Here is a 15,992-nt window from a genome sequence, read left to right as displayed (position 1 = left end):
CATTTATCTAGGTCCACATACCAGAGGGCACCATATTGGGTCGTCTTTATGCTATTACAGTTGCCGAAACAGGACAAACATGTCAGTCTATGTGTTTCAGGTCTATGTGAAGATCTGCTGCTGTTGGAAGCAGAGCAAAAATCAACAAGAACGTTAATCATTCAGTTTTTTTTATTTTTTTTATTTAAATGGTGCCTCAACCATACTGTTTGCTAAGCGGGAGAGAGAAAGTAAAAAAGAAAAACAAAAAAAGTTCCGATCAAGATAAAATGAGAGTCAATATTTGCGTAGATTTTACTAAGTGGGGACAATTCATAAAGGGGCGAGACAAAATGGATGCAGAAGTTGCAAGCTTTCAGCTGGACAAGTAAGTTAATTCAATAAAGCAGCAAAGTTAATTTCTGAATTATGTTAGAAACAGCTCAGTTTAGTAAAGCTAATGGGTAGCTGCCTTCACGAAAAATTAGCCTCAGTGGCAAATGTAGTTGCGTTAAACTCACATTAAAAAGTAATCCTTTAGCAATGCTGTATGCGCAGCTGAACTAAACAGTTCTGAAAGTATTAGAAATTGAACTCTATCTTCTGTTTACAGCAAATGTAAAACTCTTTCAGGCAATATTGTATGCCTTTTTGCTATATACAGTGCTGCTTGAAAGTTTGTGAACTAGTTGAGTAGTTTAGATTTTTCTTTATTTTTACCGTGATTTTCTTATTTTTTCATCACCAGTTTTTGTATATGAAATGTCAGGTTTATGTTCATCAATTCCATTCATTTGTTTTGAGGAAAATGTGGGAGTTGAAAGCAAACTAAATGAAAAACGGAATCAGAGCATCTGCAAAAGTAAATGAACCACAGCTGCACTGGTAAAGACAATCAGGTAAAAGACTCAGGTGAAGCACATGTTAGTGCTTGAGTAATCAATTAAGCAGACCAATCAAATGAGACGTCCTTGGGAAAAGTTTGGAGGTGCACTGGTTAAAAGGGAGACGAAACCAAACAAACCACTGTTGTGTCAAGGCATAAAGACCAGATCAACAATGCCGAGCAGAAGGGAGACATCTGAGGACGTCAGGAAGAAGGTGGTGACAGCCCATCAGACTGGGGAAAGCTATAAGACCATCTCCAAAAGATTCCAGCTTCATCCATCCACTGTAAGACAAATCATTTACAAATGGAGGGCACTAGGCATCACTACAACTCTGCCCAGATGTGGACGGCCGTCAAAACTTTCACAAAGAAGCACCAGAAAAATAATGATGCAGGTAAAGGCCAACCCACGCATCACCTCCAGAGAATTGCAGACCTCTCTGTCAGCGTCTGGGATAAATGTACATGCGTCTACAATCAGGCGAAATATCAATAGACATGGCATTCATGGGAGAGTTGCTAGAAGGAAGCCTCTGCTCTCAAGAAAGAACAAAGCTGCACGTTTAAAGTTTGCCAGAGAACACTTGGACAAACCAGAGGCTTTCTGGAAGTCCATTCTCTGGACGGATGAGTCCAAAATTGAATTATTTGGCCACAATCACAGGCGCCATGTTTGGAGAAAAGTAAACACTGAATTTAAAGAGAAGAACCTCCTCCCAACAGTGAAGCATGGTGGTGGAAATGTGAAAGTCTGGGCCTGCTTTTCTGCCTCTGGACCTGGACGACTCCATATTATCCAGGGAACCGTCAATTCCCAGGGCTATCAACAAATTCTTGATCAGAATCTCTTGCCATCAGTCAGGGAGTTGAAGCTGGGACGGAAATGGATTATGCAACAAGACAATGACCCAAAGCATTCCAGCAAAAGTACCAAAGAATGGCTTAAGAGAAAGAAGATTTGCACTCTGGATTGGCCCAGTCAAAGTCCAGACCTCAATCCCATAGAAATGCTGTGGCAAGATCTGAAACGGGCAGTACATGCCAGATGTCCCTCCAACATCTCTCAACTGGCAGAGTTCTGTAAGGAGGAGTGGACAAAAATCCCAAAAAGCAGATGTGAGACACTTGTTTGTGGTTACAGAAGACGTTTAGTTGAAGTAATGGCTGCAAAAGGCGGTGCCACAAGGTACTAACTGAAAGAGTTCACATACTTTTGCACTTGGCATATTTTCTGTCTTTGACAGATAAAATACTTTTGTTGAATAAATAATAAAAAGATGCATCTTTTTTGTCTTTGTGTTCCTTATCTGGAAGGTCCGCATTACAATTTGAGCTTTGAATGTTCATTTTACATGATTATTATAATTTTTCTTTAGAAAACAATGGCCATGTTTGGATGGTTCACAAACTTTCAAGCAGCACTGTATATATATTTACCATATTTAGTGGAAGGAATTGTGCTACATTTAATATTCATGGACTAATCATACTTCTGTAGAAGTAGTTTTTCAAAGAAATTGTATAAAATATCAGTGATTTCTAAATAAAGCTAAATGACTTTCAACCAGATGGTTGAATAACCTAAATAAGCGATTAAGTATGATAAAATATATGTGTTGCTGTGCTCAAATCGTTATGTATTCAATAACAAAGGAGCAAAACGTTATATGAATTGAAAAGTTGATTTATTTTGTCAGTTTGCTTTTCAATTGAAATGTGATTTAATGTGATTAATTACTTATACTCCTTGTAATTAACTCTAAAAACTAAAAAGAATCAGTAATTCCTGTATCTCTGAGCTTTAGAGGGTACAGAATGAAAAGTTCTGCCCCCCCCTTTATTTCCTTTTAAAGCTCCAAATGACCTTGCCTTGCCCACTCTGTCTGATGTGCTACATCCCTAAACACCCTTTCCATCCCTAAGGTCAGTTGATTAGCTGCTCCATAGGATTCTAAAGAGTAAAGAATAAGCTCAGAGGAAGCCATCCTTTTGCTGTAGCAGCTCCTAAATTATAAAATGACCCTTCATTTGCCTGCAGGTGTCTTCACTGTCTGCCTGTAAAACCCTTCTTTAAACCATCTCTTCTCCCTGGTTTTAATACTATCTGAGATATTAACTTTCAAATTGTTTTCTCATTAAATGAAATTATATTAACTTCATTTTATTTTAATTCATTCAGATCGACTTTGTGATTGCTTAACTAATTAAATACAGGGTTGTTTTATTTTTTTAGGTCTTACTGATTTTATCACTGGTTTATTTATTGTATCTTGGGACTGCTGTTTCATTCTATGTTCAGCACTTTAGTCATTTGGATTTTTAAAGTGCTCTATAAATAAGGCTGGTAGTCAGAAGCAGGGGTTTGCACTGCAACCTAAGGGTCCTAGGTTCAAACCTCAGCTTCATCTTTCAGTGTCGTTGTGTCCTTGGGCCAGACACTTTACCCACATTGCTTACTGATGGTGGTCAGAGGGCCCGGTGGGGCCTGTGTACAGCAGCCTTGCTTTGTGAGTGAGCCCCACAGCAGCTCTGGCTACAGTTTAGCTTGTGAGTGTGTGTGTGCATGGATGAATGACTAAATGTAGTGTAAAGCACTTTGGTTAAATCTCCTGACTTGACTTGGCTCTATATAAGTTCAGTCCATTTACCATTCACTGTTGCCATGGTATTTCTGACACTGGAAACAACTAAAAATAGAAGGTGAAGCAAATCTGCATTAGTAACTCATACTAAATACTCAAACTAAAATAACACTGTTTCAATCGATAAACATGGCACAGTACTTGTAAGAGGGATTAGGACAGATAAAAGAGCGAAAGAATAAAGCACACTATCTACACCCTGGTTTGTTTACATGTTGCTTTCCATTCTTTTCTTTCCTGATTTCTGTGGCACTGGTGACATCATCTATGCTAACCTTGCGTGATGGTGTCACAAGACACTCAACTGCGGGGAGACAGAGGCCATGCGGCTTGCCAGCTACGGCTTAGACTCTACTAGACTTTTTTTTGCCAATGGGAAGGGAGCCACACGCAGGTCAACCTGATACTTTCAGTTGGAAAGAGGCTTATAATACATTTCGCACTTTATTCAACTTCCTAAGTCAATAAGTAAATAGCTTTACTTGTAAATTTAAAATGAATCAGTAATCATTAATGAATAAAACTGAGAGAAAGGGAAACACCACATGACCCTGGGTCCGTCACTGAACCTGTGTTGAAGCTGAACCGTTTTGGGGTGTTTCAAAATCTGACCAAACAAAACTTTGGTTCTATGTTCACAAATAGAAAAAAATATATATTTTTTCTCAGATAGATTTTTAGTCTTTTTTTGTAACTTTCTTTACTGATTATCTGATTATCTACATTGAGAAAGCTCCAACTAAAAGTACTCACCATGAATCAGATCAAAACGTTCACTTTGTTATTTGGTTAGATATGTCAGAGTACAGGGAAGCTTGAAGTACTATTGAACAGGGGGTGCAGAGAAATGTTTTTGTTTTTTTTGGACAAAAGACCTATGAGCCACTAGGCCTATTTAAAACAAATACAATAAATAAAATAAATAACAGGGGCGGATATAAGATTTGGGGGGTGCGCATCTAAGGGTGATGTCAAGAAAACGTGAAGCTAAATCATTGTTTTCCAACTGGGGGTACGCATACCCCTAGTGGTTCCTGAGGGTATTGCAATGGGGTACATGAAATCAAAATAGGGTTGGGATCTATTCTGCTTTGTTATCACCCAATTGAAAAATTAAACAAGCTTTTATTAGTCAAAAAGTATTTTTTTCTTAGAGTTTACCTTCAGCTGTGATACACATCCTCATACCCCTCTTAGTCAAAAGTATTGATTATTGTCCAAAAGTGGAACGTACAGTAACTGAAATAAAGACTATATTACTTAATCTTTTAATTTGAGAATTTAATTCTTATCATTGTATTCTTTCCATCTTATATAAAGAATAAAAAAAAACATAAATGTGTTGCCTGAAAGTTACTAAGGAATCAAAATAAATACAAATTAAAATCATAATATAAACCTGTATTTATAAAACTGAAGCTCCTCTGAGTAACTCCCTTATAAATTACATTGAAACTTGATGAACTGGGAACAAAATATGGAACAAAAATTATAGTTAGACTCAATGGTATAAATATCGGTAAGAGACAGCAGTTGCTTACGGGCCCAGGACGTCTTAGGGGCCCCATCACTGACAACTGGTAGGCCCCCTAAGCAATTGTAGACCAGGACGTAGACAACCCTAACCCCACTCATATAATAATGTGTCAAACCGCAATAAAGTCCTTAAAAGAACGATGTATTTGAGTATTTTATTTTTTACACTACGACTTGGAATTATGGGTAATCCAGAGCATTGATTAAAACCATAATTGTTACGTACAATGTGTTAGCGGCGATGGATGCCAAAAAGAGGTACTTAAGCGGATTCCAGAAAAGAAAAAGGGAAGAAGAGCTGCTAGAAGAATAGAAAAAACTTCCCAAAATAAACATGTTCTTTCAAAAAACCGAAGAGGGAAAGGTGGACGTTGCTGCTACAGTGATTGAAGATTGCGACCAGGAGATGAATGGAGAGATTGTGGGTGAGGAGGGGGGCTGTGAAGCTCCAGGTAGCCCAATGGCTTGTTGTGCTAATATGATAAAGTATAGTCTAGTTGCGGTTTGATAAGCATCTCCCTAAAATGAGTTTTTGGAACTTGGGATGTCTGTAACATGTGGTGGTGCGCTGTCACCAATGGGTCTATTCAAGGTGCGCGGTCACTATTTTTCCGTGTGTGATGTGTGATCATATACTACTGAGAAATGCATAATTGTATCTTCTTGGACAATTTATGGAACTGTCGCCGTATCCTGAACCTTTATCACGTGTTGTACTTCATATGGGGCCCACCCAGATAATGTTGCTTATGGGCCTATTGTTGTGTCGTTACGCCATTGGTCAGACTGATTTAATTAGTTTAACTTTGTTTTCATCAAGACACCTGAGCTGCTTTGATGAGCTCCGATAGCTCAGTTTGAAAAACAGCTGATACCAGACTGTTCTCTATATCTGTTCTCTACAGTCTGTTCCTCTGCTTGGTTTTGATGTGTGTCACAGATGAAGGTGAACTCAAAGAAAAACATAAATTTCGGTTAATGAAAGCTTGTTTAATTTTTCAATTGGGCCCTCTTTTTTTCCACACATCCCAGCCCTATTTTATTTTACTACCTAACAGAATATTTTAATGTACAACTTGAAATACGTTTGCGGACCACTAGGGGTATGCGTACTCCCAGTTGGGAAACACTGATTTCGCTTCATATTGTCTTGACATTCCCCCTAGGTGCCGCATCAACCCAGTCTCATGGGAAAATGTACCCCCACTACGTTGGTCCACACTGCAAAACGTAGTGGAGGTACATTAATGGCNTATGTATAAAAGGATTTTCTTTTTAACATTAAAGAAAGTAATGGTAACGGCACAAGAAAAGCCGCTGGGTTTGATAAGGTATACTTTTGGTCCCTCAGTGTGTGAATATAATGAATGAGTAAATATTGCTGCTACTACCTGCTGCTCTGTTCAATACGATGTTGAACCTTTTCTTTGTTAAGATTTGGCAGCTCTGTCTTGGCCATGCTATTTACAAGACATTAGCAGAAAAACAGCTTTCCTTCTAAAGATCCAATATATTTTTGGTTTTAAAACTGTTTTCTGATCCAGCCAGTCACAGATGGCAAACCTGTAGCTGTCTAATTCCTCATTAACCGACTCCAAGTTTGGTAACAAAACTGATTCAACGGGGGTCTGTCCTCAGCAGTTTCTCCTCCTAGATGTTAAATGGAGTGAGAGGACATATTGCCTTGTGTACAGAGTTATAGAAGGCAGTATTCTTCCAAAAGTAAACTACTTAGAACTTTTTCTGAAGACAAGGGGGTTAATTTAATAAAAGGATATTAAAGGTTAGTATTATCCATTCCCTTTTCAGTTGCAGGTAGAGGGTTCACTCTTTAATGTCTCTATATAAGGCTCTTTAAACCCTTCCTTTGTACCTGAAGGAACATTCATTACATTCCGTGTCTAAGACCTGCCATGAAACGAGATAACACTGTGTTCTGTGAGAGGCAATGTGCAGCTCTAACCTGATTTGATTAAACAAAAGAAAGCAGTCGATGCTGAGGTAACAGTGACGTTGGCTGTGGGAGCCTTGACGGTGTGTTGTGTATTCAAAGTCAGATCCCAATGCCACATCAAGCGTTGTTGGATAGATTTTATGTGAGAAGAACAGGGGATACAGATTTATATCCTTTATCATGTTACGTCTGAGGGTTCCAGTTCCTACTGATTCTGGTTTAGATATTCTTTCTCATTTGAAGTTATTTTTTATGTTCTGGAGAAGAAGCCAGTGCCAATTCTTCAAGTTTCATGTCTGATCTTTCTTTTCGATCCTAACAATGTTAAGATATAATGTGAACAAAAAGAGAAAAAAAAACACAATTTTACTAATAGACACTAATAAAACTAAGTAAATCTAAATGGCTTTTTTTTATTTTGCAAAAGTGGAGCCTCGTCTCTTCTTCTTCTAGATTCTCCTCTCTGAAAAAAAATCCAAAAACAATTCATGGGACCAACATAGTACATCTCACCAGTGATGAATGCTGCTTTATTGAACTGTATCTGTTATTACATCTGGATCTCTCAGCATGTACCCTTCCAGAGTACAAGTTCAGTTTCTGTCTGTTTTTCATTAAACACATTTTTCAGTCAATATTTTTGTTAATGTAAGCTGATAAGGTAATGAATTGGATCAACATGAATTAATTTGTATTTGTAAAAAAAGATTTAAAAAATGTAAGTTAATGAGGCCAGGGCTCTAGAGACTTCCTCCTAGGTTCAGAGGTAGATCTGATTATTCCTCATGTTGCTAACAGAGTACTTAGCTCTAAATCTGCAAGTAATGGTTCAGTGAATTTTTGAAAGCACAATGGGAGACAAATACTTTAGTTTTCATTATCCTCTCTTGTGGAACCAACCATCAGTTTTAGCCCATGAGGCCATCACTCTGTCTACTTCTATGGCTAGGCATAAAACCGTACTTTTACATAAAGCTTATAGTTTGAGTGGCTCAGGTTATCCTGAGCTTTGTCTATAGTCATGATGCTATAGACATATGCTGCTGGAAGACATAAGGATCGCTTTCTATTGTTTATTTCTTTTACTATCCAGTTCTGCATTATTTGCTAGTTCAAATCCTAACTTTATTTTCCTTCTGCATTTCCACAAAATCGTAGCTTCATCTGGCCTGGCTCTTCGCTTAGCTTTGATATCATCCTGGTGGAAAACATCAGCTGGGCTGCTGCCCCCCACCAGGATTGTGCAAGAAAATAAAGTCATCCATGAAGAATTTTCTTATTGATGACTTTGGCCTTTTTTTCAGTATTAGTCCTGTTTCTCTCCTAGACGATATGGACTTAACTTTTACTGCGAATAATTATGTGTGCCTTCTTTCATCCTTTTTGACATAAAAACGGTTTGCCATCTGTGGAACTAGTGCTTATCTGGTCCTTTTGTGTGTCTGTTTCTGTCTCCTTGAATCCCCAATATGCCTCGGCAATAGGCCGACCCCTGGTGGTTTCTTCCTATTAAAAGGGAGTTGTTCCTCTCCACTGTTGCTGCATGCATGCTCGATGTGAGGGACTGCTGCAGCATCATCAACAAAATGCAAGCAACTCTCTACTGTTGCCACAAACACAATCAAGAGAAGCAAATCCTGTAAAGTCAGTGTCAGCTGTTTCCTCAGAAAATTATTAACTAGTGTTTTAGTCAAGACCTCACCGACCAAGACAAAGGAGTACCGAGACCGAGACAAGGCCAAGACATTTAGAGGCTGAGAAAAAGACCAGAACTAAGACCTTGTATGGTCACAGCCTCTACATGTCTTCGTTTTGTCTTGATCTTGGGCTCTAAAGGCCTTGACCTTGTCTTAGTACTCCTTTGTCTCAGTTGGTGTGGTCTTGACTACAACACTACTTTAACCAATCTCTCAGTCTCTGTAGAGATCATTGATATGACATCATTGGTATTATATAAATAAACTGAATTGAAATAAATGTATGAAATCTTTACATTTTGTTGGTGGGTGCTGCCAGGGTTTCTTTTCCTGGTTTATATTCATGTGTTAAGTGCCACTGAGTGTCACAGGAACAATTAAGAGAGAGCAAAGTAAAAGTTCTGCAGTCATGAAAATGAACAAACTCATAACCCAGACATAATGGCACCAGTGTTATATGGCAGATGGGTGATTTTATTTTCTAGATTTCCTTAAAAGTATTCAATCCTACAGATTTGTCTTATGTTACTCTAGTTGACACTTTTCTGTAAATCTTAAATGCTGCGATGACTGCTATGGGAGAGCTGTCTCTCTGTCCTTTGCCTCTGCTCATTGAGATTCATTTGGATTCGATACAGTGGATATCTGTTCACTGTGTCAACAAAAAACACCCTATAGGGCTTGTCACATTTTTTCTAGGCTCTTCGGCTACAGTACAAGTCAGTCATTTAGCGAAATATACAAAGAGAGCTAGATTTCATTAAGCCCCGGGTGATCAGTGTTACCATTGATAGGCCTTGGGGGAGGAATCGAAGCAGGATGTGCTGCTCTGAGCATGGGATCATGCATTCAGGCATAAGGTGATGTAGAAAAAGGCCTGAGAGAAAGAATACAAAATTATGTATCACAAGACAGAATTGGCCAAGTCATTAAAAGAAGCAAAACTGCCAATTATTAAGAGAACCTCTGACTGCAGCAATCCCACAGTCATTTGAATCGGGTAGTAATGCTGTAAGTGCATTCTGGCAGCTTAGAGCTAACTTTGAAGGGCTTTCCAAATCTCCGCTCATGTCCAGTTGAGTTAATGCTTTTTTCAACCCAACGTGGAATGAGTAACCTTTTTGAGGATGTTAAATATGAACCAAATGAACTGCAGGAATTAGAAGTAGCTCTTTGAAAAGAGTCCTTCCCAGACAGCTCATGCTAACATTACATCTGCTCTACAAAAAGGAGAAAACATTTCAGGAGTTGAATTTTTACGCACTTAGATTTGTAAAAGCACCATTGCCTGAACCGGCTCTGAGAAGTAAGATAGAATATAAAACAACAGTGACAGACTAAAAGAGAAAAGTAATAACAATAATAACACTGATGCTATCCTTGTCAATTATCAAGATAGGATCAATATTAAAATAGGACCTAAAGAACAAATTACATCACCTTGGATCCACAGATATATCAGCAACTACTCAAACAGTGTCCTATCAATGTTTATGAGGTGAGATACAGCGTGTGAAATAAGTACTGTACACGGCACCATTTTTCTCAGAAAATATACTCCTAGATGTGCTATATGAAATGTTCATCAGATGTCAGTAACAATCCATAAATACAATACAATGAAATCAAACCAAAGAAGTCCAGAAATTCAGTTACCGGTATGTCTAATAATGTGGAATGGTACAGGAAAAAGAATTGAACACACTTACTGAAATGTATTTAATACTTTGTATAAAAGCTTTTGTTGGCAATGACAGCTTCAAGACACCTCCTGTGATTTTGGGCCATTCTTCCAGACAAATAGTCTTCAAATCTTGAAGGTTTTGAGGTCTTTTTCTAACAACTCTGATCTTTAGTTCTTTCCATAGATTTTCTATTTGATTGAAGTCAGTTATTTGGCTGGGTCATTCTAGCAGCTTCATTTTCTTTCTCTGAAACCAATTAAGAGTTTCCTTGTCTGTGTGTTTGGGGGTCATTGTCTTGCTAAAATGTCCACCCACGTTTCATCTTCATCATCGTGGTAGATGGCAGCAGATTTTTATCAAGAATGTCTCTGTACAGTTTTCCATTCATCCATCCTTCAATTATTTGAAGTTTGCCAGTACCATATGTTCAAAAACCTCACCTTGCCATGATGTTTTCACCTTCTTAATTCACTGTCGGTATGGTGTTTTAAGGGTGATGTGCAGTTCCCTTTGACCTCCAAACATGATGTGCATTATGGCATGCAAAGAATTCAGTTTTGGTGTCTTGCGTTGTAAGCGTGCATACAGGCCATGGTGGTTGATTGCATTACTTCTCGTTTTCTTTGAAACAATTGCACCTGCTTATTCCAGGTCTTTCTGAAGTTCTCCACAAGTAATCGTTGGCTCCTGGACAACTCTTCTGATAATCATTTTAACAATTCTGTCAGAACAACAGAACTAACAATAAGTTTGTGGAGGTCTTGAGAAAGCTATTTACTTTTACCCATCATGAGATGTTTCTTGTGTGATAGCAGAGAAACCTTTTTATAGGCCATCATTTGGAACTGAACATTCCATCCATCCATCCATCCATCCATCCATCCATCCATCCATCCATCCATCCATCCATCCATCCATCCATCCATCCATCCATCCATCCATCCATCCATCCATCCATCCATCCATCCATCCATTTTTCGTCAATCGGCGAGAGGTGGATACACCCTAGACAGGTTGCCAGGCTATATCAGGGCAACACAGAGACAAACAGGACAAACAACCATTCACCCACACATTCACACCTAAGGAGAATTTAGAGAAGTCAGTTAACCAACCAACAGTCATGTTTTTGGACTGCAGGAAAAGCCGTAGTACCTGGAGAGAACCTATGCATGCACAGGGAGAACATGCAAACTCTTTGCAGCAAGACCCCGGGCTGGGAATCAAACCCAGAGCCTTCTTGCTGCAAGGCAGCAGTGCTACCCAGCGCTATCCACTTTGAACCAGCTCACATTGATTTGCGCTGACAAGGGGCAGGATTACTATCTAATTACTGAGAGATTTTGGCGGGTGTCTTGGATTTCCATGCTTTTCTGCACATCCCTTTCTTCACTTGTTCAGTACTTTTCCCTGTGCCGTTCCACATTTAAGCAGAGAACTCAATTTCTGGAAATCTATGGTTTGATTTCTCTCTTTGTGTGGATAGCATGGATAGTTACCGACATCTGGTGAAAATGTAATGCCCAGAGGTGTCAATTAACGAAGTACAACTACTTTACACTTTTTAGGTATCTGTACTTTACTCCATTACTTAGGTCATTGGCGCCATCCACATTTAGGGAAAACTAGTGTGATTGGATGAGTCATGTAACGCATATAACACAGTTATTGGTTAGCTATTCGTCAAATTTCTGCTGACTCAAAAGGAAATCATCAGAAGCAACCTTTAGGTGCATACTGCGATCAACTGGTAAGGAGTGTAACAAATTCATTGGCGTTTTAGATTCTTGTAAATTTGTAACTTGTATTTTTGCAAAGTTTTAACTTTTTTACTGGTATTACTAACTGGTAACTTAACAAGTATGAATCTTAATTCTAAACACATATTTTTACTTACATTAACAAATTTGGCCACCTACATTTTTATTGACAGTTATCTTACTCCATATGTTTAAGACATCTGATGCTTCTGAGATGACTCCAGGTGATCATGCCTGATGCTATGCACATAGGTTATGTAGTTGTGTGTTTTAAAAAGATTAAATAAAGAACCATGATCATGAAGATAAAAAAAGGAACATATCAATCTTTTTGATAATAATTTTTAAGATTTATGTGCAGCTCTCCTAAATCCAGAATTTCTCCTCTCAAGCACATAATGTGTGCAAATCAGGTTATACACAATCTCCTTTGCTCTTGGAAGCGAATGATGTGGCTCAGCATTGAGATGACTTGTTTTTTTTTCTAACTCTGGGATTTACAAGGCCAGTTTGTAACCCCAATCTCCTGCCTGACTGATTGGATCCGACTGAGCTTGCAGAAAGAGATTATATTGCCCTTGCTAAACTATCCACTCCCTTTGAACCTTCTCACTTTTTTTCAGGTTTTAATTGTTTTAAAAGGATTTTCTAACAGACTACCACAAGTTTTGCATGACTGTCAACTTAAATTAGGTTATCAGTAAGATTATTAAAAAAAACAGTAAATACTTCCTTTTTGTCAGGCATTTCCCCCCTCAGGCCCTTAACAGAGCAATGAGCCAAACGCTGCTGTAAGAAAATATGTTGAAAAAGCTGCTACTGCTCCACTAAAGGGCTATGTTTCAAAAGCACAAAGACTGCCCTGATTAATGTGTTCAATGTCAAAATATAAGCGCAGACTTTGGAAGAATCAGTGTGCTGGTATGATTGGATCTTAGAGCCGCATTCAACACTGATCACTCCATTTTATCAGCACACCTGGACAACTGGGTTGGCCTTTCTGGTACAGCACCGTACTGGTTTAGATCCTACTTGAAGCTGTTGGACATTTTTCCTTCAGAAACCATAAAAATGCCATGTGGTGTTCCTCAAAGGTCTACCTTGGGGCTCCTAGTAGCTCAGTAGCTCAGGTTATAATAAAACAATGCCAAAAGTTACCATAACTATGCAGATGAGACACAGCCATACATTCTGATCTCACCAGGTGATTATGAACCCTTTCCAGCGCTGGGTAAATGCATTAAAGAAAATAAACTTCACCTGAATTCACCTAAATCAAAGCAAAAGTAAAGTACTTTTTGGAGCATTTTAAAGTTAGTAAACAGCTTCAGTTAATCCAGCTAGTAAGCAGCAATCAGGCTCTAAATCTGAGTGTAGTGACGTATTCAGATCTGAACCTTCAGAGGCTCATAAAGAGAGGAACAAAGTCAGCCTTCTAATAACTAAAGAACATCTCGAATATTAAAGAACTGATGTCTCAGCAGGACATTGAAAAAGAGTTCCCACTTAGTTCATCTTTAGTAGAACTGATTACTACAGGCTAGTCTACACAGAACTGCCTTAAAAGTGGATCAGACAGCTGCAGCTGATCCAGAATGCTGCTGCCTGCTTCCTCACTAGAAAAAGGAATGTGGAGAACATCAGTCCATTGGCTCCACTGCTTTAAAGTGCTACTCTGACCACATAAGGATTACCTGAGGACCAAATTTTATTGGTTATAATTACCTTGAAGGTCTGTGTTGTTAATTTTGTGCGGATCAGCAAGGTTAGTAATTTGTAAAGTAAGGATTCCCCAGCAAATGACTGACTATACTTTGCTGCACTCCAGATACCTGTGATAATTCTACTACAACTTGAGAACAATTAGGGGAAGACTCACTGGAACTTGTGAAAAAAGTAGACCTCATTGATCTTTGATCATGCCGAGCTGTTGGTTTTTCACAAGGCATTACAGAAAAGTCTGGACTTAGTCAGTAGCTGCATCGTTGGTAGGATCTGGGGTTCTGGTAGTTCGGTGTTCCTCCCAGTAGATGGCACCACATCTGTTTATGTCAGCTCACGGCGCCCAGTGCTGGGGTTCTATTTAGGCTCAAAAAGGATTATCAAAAAACAAACGTGACAGACGCTTGCAGTATATATTCTTTTTGGTTGAGGCATAAAATATAAATACCTTTAAAAGAAAAAACAAGACATGAATCATTTTTTCCCCACTCCCAAATTCCGCTCTGATACATTAAAGTTTGTAGGTGTAGCGTGACACAAATATGTGTGTTCAAGCCAATAATGGAAGTTAAGGCATTCAACTGTTGCAAATTACTTTTATGGATCATTGATATTTGCACACTTGCAACCACAGAGCATGCCAAGTACTGTATAAAACTAGAGGTACTGTACATTCTAGTCACATTTGACACCCAATCCTGTCTTTCGTCAATCCCTCCAGATGGAAATGATGGGCTTAATACGCCCAATGATAGTGGCTACAGATGAGTAACAGAAAACCCTTGGCTGAGTCAACACACTGCTGCTATCCAAACTGGTGCTGCGTTTTGGCTTGAGAAGCCATTGACTGCTGTAATCTGCTGTGTAAATCTGCAGTTTGGCCCTGTCTGGCTGCTGTCTGGGTTCTGTGCACTTGGACAAAAGCGAGGGACACCTTGCCCACCGACAAAAGCCCTGGCTCTAATGGGAGCAGACAAGGCTTGCTGATGGAGGCTTTTTAGGCAATTGAACTTGTTCAATAATTCCAAGAGGATCTAATGAAACATAAGGGACATTTAAAAACAACTTTAAAAACAACAGCAGGACCTAACTGTCCTGTATCTGCCCATCAACTGCTGGTTAGAAGTTGTGTTTTCACCCGTACTGCCCTTTAACAAAAATATGCCTCCGCTGAACCTTTGAAGACTGAAGGTGTCGGCATTCGTGTAAGTACAGATTGTAGACGCTTAACTTGTTGTCATAGAGAAATTTGTTTCAAGCCTTGGAAGCCGAACTGACTCTGAACTGATTCCCCTTTGTTGTGTTATTTTCATCCAGGAGTGTCACCAAAGGAACAAGCATTTTTGTTTTCAGACCAAACACACAGGAAAGGACAAACTGTGTTCTTTTTCCCGAAAGTCTCAAGAAGGAGACTGAGACCTCTTTCATCGAGCCGCAACAACTGTGCACGTTAAAACCTGTGTGGGCCACTGGAATCTGCTCAAAGTGAAGGAGGGTGCACCACAGCAGAGCTCTCACCACAGGAAAGGAACAGGTCTTTTTCATTAGGAATACCAGAGGAGAAAAGTGTGCATTGTTCCCTCTCTACTGGCTTTTTGTTCCCCTACTCCTGTGATTCACCCACAAGGACTGAGCCTCTCTGACCCTGTTTAGTTCTCACAATCATGCCCACACACGTCACTGACACTGCATTTTCTTTTTCACTGAAGTTGGTAATTTCACAATGCTTGTTGTTAATGTTGTGCCAGTTCATAGATAAAAAGAAACAAGCTCAAAGTTCAGTTCACACAGATTAAAATTAAACTATTGTTCACTTTTTCAAAAAATTTATGATGAATCACAAATCTATAAATGAACTTGTTCAAGTTCATCTGATTAATTAAGCCACAATCCTACACAATATAACCTCATATATCACCCTTTAAATGTGTGATCATAATATATAGAAAGAAATGGAAAATGCTCCATCCAGTCAATGTATACTGTATGACCCTTAAACAGAGACTATTCCATCCTAAAGACAAAACCCCCCAACTAAATATGAGCGGAGTGGTGTACAGTACAATACAGTGAGGCATGCTCTGATCTTTATATTGGAGAAACCAAACAACCTCTCCACAAATGCATG

This window comes from Cyprinodon variegatus, unplaced genomic scaffold (assembly GCF_000732505.1).
Source record: "Cyprinodon variegatus isolate N-32 unplaced genomic scaffold, C_variegatus-1.0 Scaffold956, whole genome shotgun sequence".
NCBI classification, from domain to species: Eukaryota; Metazoa; Chordata; class Actinopteri; order Cyprinodontiformes; family Cyprinodontidae; genus Cyprinodon; species Cyprinodon variegatus.
The sequence above is the reverse complement of the archived record's forward strand: the minus strand, read 5'-3'. Positions refer to the sequence as shown.